Source organism: Pocillopora verrucosa, chromosome 3, assembly GCF_036669915.1.
Source record: "Pocillopora verrucosa isolate sample1 chromosome 3, ASM3666991v2, whole genome shotgun sequence".
Taxonomy (NCBI): domain Eukaryota; kingdom Metazoa; phylum Cnidaria; class Anthozoa; order Scleractinia; family Pocilloporidae; genus Pocillopora; species Pocillopora verrucosa.
Window position 1 is genome coordinate 10,803,793 of NC_089314.1, and position 7,422 is coordinate 10,811,214.

A 7,422-nucleotide genomic window follows, 5' to 3' on the forward strand; every position below is an offset into this window, starting at 1 on the left:
GTGCCTTTTCAGCTTTGAAGCCTTGACAGCAATTCATTAAATAAGGCCGTTGAAATGTTTATCTCCTCTTTCGTCGATCAAGCGCTAACATGGACGCTCCTTTTCACAGGTTAAACTTCAAAGAGGATTGGAGAAGAAGAGGAATCTTACGACATCCTGTGCTTAAAAGCCAACACGACAGGGGAAGTCGAAAAATAATTTTCATTGTCTAAAAGTATTCACATTCAAATGATTAAGGATTTAAGGGGGCCGGACAAGGTAAACTAGCCAGAACAAAAGAGACATAATTATGCGAGCAAAACAAGTTAATTTTCGCGCGCGCATAGTTGGCGCGAAGACTTTGATGCCCTCGTCATGACCTTAAATATCACATCTTATATTGTATAAATCAAAAATGAATCTCTAACTCTTTATGAGCTTACTTGTCGCGCTTTTAAATCTGTAGCTTGTATTAAAAGAGCTGTAACTTCGATACAAAAACCATCGGATAATCAAGATGAGCGCATAAATTATGCTACATTACCCGGCTAGATTTAGCGCGTAAAATTCGCGCACATGGCCCGAGATGTTGTATTGTTTGACAATTGTTTTTTTTTTCACGGTAATTTCAAAAAGAAGATAGGAATTCAAACTTGAATTGTCCCCAAGTGAATCTCATTACATAAAATATAAACTAAAATGTTCAACACAGCTTAGAATTTCAAACTAAGTACCATATGGGGCAGAGTAACTTCACCGAAATTGCTTCTAAGCCGAAAAGTTGCAAAAAAACCCAAAAAATTAAAAAGATTAGATACCGCTATACAGTAGCAGACTTTCACCACGAATCCTCAATATGCCCATTCACCGTGGTGAATATTCACAATAAACAGAAACTCTTCTTCATTAAGATATCAGCAATTCTCTCATAAAAGCGCGAATCTTTTAATTATTTCAGAGATCTCGACTTATTCGCGCGTTCCGAGGAGAATTCGTCCTCTTTTTTTATGTTTCTAAGTTAAATGATTTATGCATTCACTTTCATCCTTGAAATGAAAACATAATGTCTTAAAATTCTGAATTTCCATGTAAGAGTCCCGAAAGACTCAAAACGCCATAAATAAGTTGTCATAAATCAGTAGTTGAAGTTGAAAATTTGATCGCCAAATTGAAACTTCTAGTTATCGTTTCTGTGTTTGCTATCAATGAATTTGTAGTAACTGAAGTTTGAAATATAACGCAAAGTTTTATTTTTTAACCTTAAGATTCCATCAAAAAGAAAAAATCCCGGCAGTGCAATATTTCCAGACAGAGGATTCTAGGAATAAAATCAAGATGTAGAATGTTGAGTTTGAATAAAATATAATTTAGATTGACGGATTCAAATAAATTGTTATGGCATTTTTATAGAGCGCATAATCCATATTACTATGCTCTTCTGCGCTTAACAACACTTTGCAGGAGACCTGGCCAGACATAATTGAGCAGTTTCAAATTTTGAAAGGAAAGTTCTGCAGGTGCCCCTAAATTTTTAGGAATTTTGGAAACAGGGCCAGACCACAATACCGAGAACTATGTTCCTTACAACTGGCGAGTGGATCCTTTACATCCCGCCTGCTAACCAGTACAGAGAAGGCGCAGAACACGGACACAGAGACAATTCTCCCTGACAAACGAATAGAAAAAATAAAAGATCTCACGGTCCAGTTTAATAGAGGCCAGAATGGCCGAGCTAAGCGGATAAGAAGCCAGCCAAAACACTTTACGACTCCCGATCCTTCCTTCCTTCCCGTTAACCCAATTTGAATATTGCAAGCGGATATAAGTGTCATTTGCGGGTTTAAGACAGTTTTTTTGACTCTGCATTTGAATATGTCACAGTTCTTCTCAGTCTAATTTCAACTGAATGCCTCTCTAGGAAAAATTCTTCTTTAAACGCCATGTTTTTCATCCCCGCTCGCACGCGTCCGCTTTAGCTCACCATAAGTGCGTGCCAGACGCATACTAATCGCGGTCACAGTGCGCGAAGTGAAATTGAAAGATTTTTTCACTGCTGGCTGAGTTAGGAATGCGGTTAAATTAGTATGAAATGCACTCCTAAGAGGTAACTAATGATAGCAGATGTCTTTGATGCTTGGAGTCGTTCTGGATGATTTCACCCAGCTGTCCAAGTCATTAAGGCATTCCAAAAATTTGTACATTCGGAAAAACAAATTTGAAACTGTGAGGAAACACTAAAGAAACATGCCGAACTTAAACAGATGAATGTTTCTTGTAAGGCATTACTACATTTTAACTCCACTAGTTGAAGAGTTGATGTAACAGCTAAGAACAAATTTAGCTAGAAAAATGACAAGAATGGCTTCTATTTAGCCAGGTTTATTAAACTTATTCGGCACCTCTACCTGCGTTAGGTTTACTTCGCGTATTTGTCTATTTTGAAAGGTACATGATTGAAATACGTGAAGAAAATACTTGTTAACTAATTAATAAGTATGATTAAGCGCTCTCTAAGTCGTTTCAGACTTAAATTATTCAGTCTGGCCTGAACTGATTCTTGTCACCCGCGCTTCAAATGTTTATGGCGACATCTTCGAACAACATCTCGTTGGTGACTCTGAGCACAGTTTAATCGCGTTTCAATGCGATTTACGACTGCGTTCATTACCAAATAACCAATTGCAAGTATCCGCCTTCATAAAACACAACGTGGAACTAATGCATTAAGGCGAAAGATGATTTAATTCCCCACAAATTGCCGAAATGATAACAACACCCAGGGAAGCGTTAAAACACCGTAAACTGGAAGGAAATCAAACGGAAAACAGTGCCTAAGCTCTACTGGCGAAAGGAGCTGTCTTTTCTCTACAGATAATTGTGGTAGATGAAAATTTCAACCGTAAAGAATAAAATTAATTATAGTAAGTCCCGCAAGAGGTTCCACGCGTGGGTCACACGAAACATCGAGGAAGACATGTAAACAGAGTCGAAAAAACACATTACCGGTGAAGGGAGAAGACGGCAAAAGCAAGACATTTGCACAAAATAACTCGCAGTAATTAACCATACAGATAAGCCTATTTGACCTGTTACTGAGTTACTCTAAGCAAAGTGAAAGTTTGCAAAGTTTAGGCTTTTTGCACGTGACTTTCTAATTACCGAAGTTTCGAGAGGAGTCTCCAATATTGTCCACGCTTATAATTCAGCGATTCTAAGGCGTAGTTTTCTAGTGTATTGTAATTTGATCAAAGTTCCGCTCAAAATTAGGCGATCACCGAACATGAACACAAACATTTGGGAAATGATTCTTTTAATTCATGGGAATTTACAGAAAAAGGAAAACAAGCACTGTTTAGTGATTTATAATTCGGATAATTCGCTCGAAAAAAAATAAAAAAACCTGTTCACATGGCTCGAGGGCAAATTTTTCATGATAAACAAACATCAAACAGGAAAAAATGTGAAAAAAACAAGGAGCTATCCTTATTTATCTTCATTCCATATCAAAATTGCTGCACAAAAACCGTCAATGAATTCAATGCGTTTTGAAATGTTTTCGATCGATGTCACATTGAAATTTTACCCCGCAAACCAAGCTTGCGGACTGTTTTGAGAAGAGGTCACCGGCGGTAATTTATTCAAACTTAGTCGGAAACTTGTTGAGCGTAAGATCTTAAAAATCTCCGCTTGGTTAACTTGCTCTTTCACGCCGTCAGTAACGGCAACCAAATTTAAAAACGTCGCTTATTTGCAAAAGAGTTTTTCAGAGCAAATGACATACCTAAAGTACAGAAAGAAAACATTTTGATTGAAACGAAAGGTACTTATTAGAAAAATGAATTTTTTCAAGGTTGAGGTAGTCATATAATCTTGATAGTAATAAGCGTCCATCACTTTTAGTTAGTTCCACTTGACTTATGCTGTTAAAAAGGTCAATAATTTAGATCTTGGCTTTGAATAGAATAAAAGCCTTTTTTAAAGTCCGATGTTAGCTCACAATATATGTATGGGACTTTCGCACGCAATGGAACTGACAATAGCTTTCTGCATGACAACGCGTCCGCTAACAGAGCGCTTTTTAGTTACTCGAGATCGCGCGTTTTAACCATCGTATCGCTATCTAAGTCTGTTTTAAGGAATCTAGAACGCCCTCGATTTTCCCTATTAGTAACTTAAGGAAGAGTACCTCTGTTAATAAGACTATTATAACAAAAAAGAGGTTTCCTTATGCAAACAATTAACTTAAAGAACTTTACCGAAGACGTAGACGGAAAATTGACGCTAGCTTCAGGCTATCAGCTTGAGAATCTACTCATTTGAAAGTAAAATTTTCATTTTTTTAACGGTGTCAAATCAGAGTATATTGGATTACCTTTGAAGAGTGGGAGCTGTTGTGCGGTGATTTGAACCAAATTGTTGTTGAAAAAATCCCAATTAATGCAATTTTCAAATGAAAAGCCACAGGAATGGACAAAAACGCACTAACTTATTTTTAGAAACCTTACATTTTTAGTGTTAGCATTTTTGGGATAAATACAAGAAAATAAACAGCATTGATGTTGGCTGCAAATGCTGTTTGTGAGTTGATCATTTTCCAGAGAAATTTCGGAGAATTACAAGATTGTTGTGGAACACTGCTTTAAAAATATGTCACGTTTCACTCAGGATATAATTTTAAACTACATATATGTCCACACTAGGCTTTAAAAATTTCGATATTTTTCATTTTTTAACTTGCATACTCATGCTCAAAGAATTTTTGACCACACAGTCTGGCAAGAGATTTGTCCCATACTTAAAAAAAATATGACAAATTCCGGCTTTTCCTAACCACCCCAAAAATTGCAGCTTTCTCCAATTTTGTAACTCAAAACTATAGTAATCGATCCTGAGAATTTCACAATGGGTAATATTTGCCTGCGTGGGTACACCTTGAAAGGCAGTGAAGTGTGATAGAAGTGGAATAGAATATGCTTGCAAGTCTAGTTCAATGCCTGACATCGAACTTTCCTGGATGCGCTATTTACAACAGGAAGTAGTAGTTCTTTTCAGCTAATACATATGATCTAGAAATGTTCCGAAATCTGTCAAAGTCACACGTTCGCGTATGGCACGATTAAAAAAAAGTCACGTTTGACACGGAAAATGCTCAAGCACAACAAACCAATCGATGAGAGATAGAGAGAGAAAGACATCTTTTGTGAAAGTCCATTGTACGTATTGATGTGAACAAAGCGTTTCATAATTTCCTTTTTATAACGGACGTGTAGTCTCTGTTGGAATTCGAATAATTTATTAACGAAAGAAAACGAACAATAACAGTTGCCTTCATATCTTGGAATATTGCCGGCTGTATTGGCCCAAAACATCGCAAAACCGTTTAGTTAAATATGTTATGTATCAACATTTATCCTGGTAATGATATTGTACGGCAATAATAAACATTATATCAATGAGAGCAAAAATTTATTTGAAAAAAAGACTGGATTAAAGTGACTTAGGTCAAAAGACTGATCACAATGAAGTGTTTACAACCATCGAAATTTCGCGGGAGCAATTTTCAAAGGATTCCGACTTTAAATGGGTTTTTAATCACCATCGACTTTAAAGACCCAAAACCACTGAACTGAATGGTGACTATGCAAATTAAATTCGTCTCAGAAAAAGTTTCTAGTACTAGTACAAAATAAATTAATAATCAAAACCGTTAACATTGGATCGTCTAACGAACGTTTCATTTCAGATTCGAGAGGGATTTGTTTCTCTCTAGCATAACAAGAAAACAAACAGACAATTCCAAGCCAACAGCTCGTTAATTCAAAGCAAAACCCGCCCAATTCTTATGCAAATTAAGAGCAATATTACTGCTTTCAGAAATTGTGCGCTTCAGTAGTTTTGCAAGTTTTTTGTCATTTGGAACGCCTACATGGTAAACAACATCGCGAATGGCCACTTTTTTATTCCTCCTCGTTTCAGAGAAGCCAGAACGTGCAATCTATGCTATCTCGCGTTGGGAACAAGTGGTCTTCTGGTGAAAGCATCGCCATCCCTTCGTTTATTGCAAAGCGGAAATTTCGTTCGCACGGATATTTTCCCAAGTGTGGGAGGAGTTTGGGTCAAAAGAGCCGAGATTATTAGATTCGTATTGTTCTTTTGCCGTTTGCGTACGTGAGTTTTACTTCATCGGAATACTTCGTAATGGGACAGTAATGCCTATGTCTCCCACAACAAATGATAAGCACAAGATCTGTTTAAGCATATGAAGCTAAAAATTTGTCAGAAATCTTTTATTCCGTAACTTTTTAAAGGCCATTTTGTAACTTGTTTACTCCGTATCCTGGTAGCCGACTCAATTTACAAGTGGCCATTATATTGGACTCCTAATGTTTGATTCCTGATAACAATAGAAGATTTAATGTCGGCCTGTGGAGTTATAAAATCATGGATTACCAATTTGACTGGTGGTATGTTTGTTCCTTAGTAATTGAACTTTCGAACCAAGGAATGTGACCAAACAATGCTCCACGATCGAAAACAACACAATTAAGAAACTTTCCACCCATCTCAAATAGCCCGTGGTCGCTTTCGAGCGTAACGCACTCAAGTAGTGTTTTACTCTAGAAAGTGTTTTTCAGAGCTTTTTCCATTCAATTACCCCGCCCAGTTCACGGTTGACTTAAAACTCCTTCCATTTTGCATTTTTATTACCCCGAGTCTCATAGTTCAAGGTTAATATCTTCCGCTCGCTGTTTTGAACGATTAAAAAAAAAGAAGTGTCAAAACTAAACATCACAAGCGATATTACCAGTTTGGGCGATAGTGTAATTTCACTCCAGGTTTTCACGACCTGTTTTCGTGTGATGAATTACTAGCGATATGTTTGTTATGAAGAGATTAATAACAAAGGACTGTTTGAGATCATATTTGTGTATGATGTAACCGCTTTTTTAAAGAGTTATCTAGAATCAAAAACCTCTCAAAAATGCAAAAAAATCGAAGTCAGCAAGTTTGTAAATAAACTGGGTTAACCTAGGAGTGAAATCGCTAGGAGACATTTAAATCGAACGGTTTTAAACACAAGAAAGCTTTAAGAGAACGCCTCATCTTTAAACATAAGTTTAATTATAGTGCATTCCTCAAGCGTGTGGGAAACTTGATTTGAATACAACCAGGAACTTTCAAAATCATTAGGACGCTAATATAGGCATGCATATTTTTCAGGGAAAATGTTATCTTTGGTTATCGCCTATCAAGTTTAGGAGAATATTGCTCTGGGACGCTACACTGAAGAAACATTCCGAAAGGGCACCGTTACAGCAAAACAGGAATTTCTCTTTTTCGACAAAATCAAAAGTATGTTTTCTGAGGGGCGGAGATAAAGTTTTCAAAAGGTTTCCATAACAGTGAGAAACAAACATTAGGCATTTTGATGGAATGAAAGAA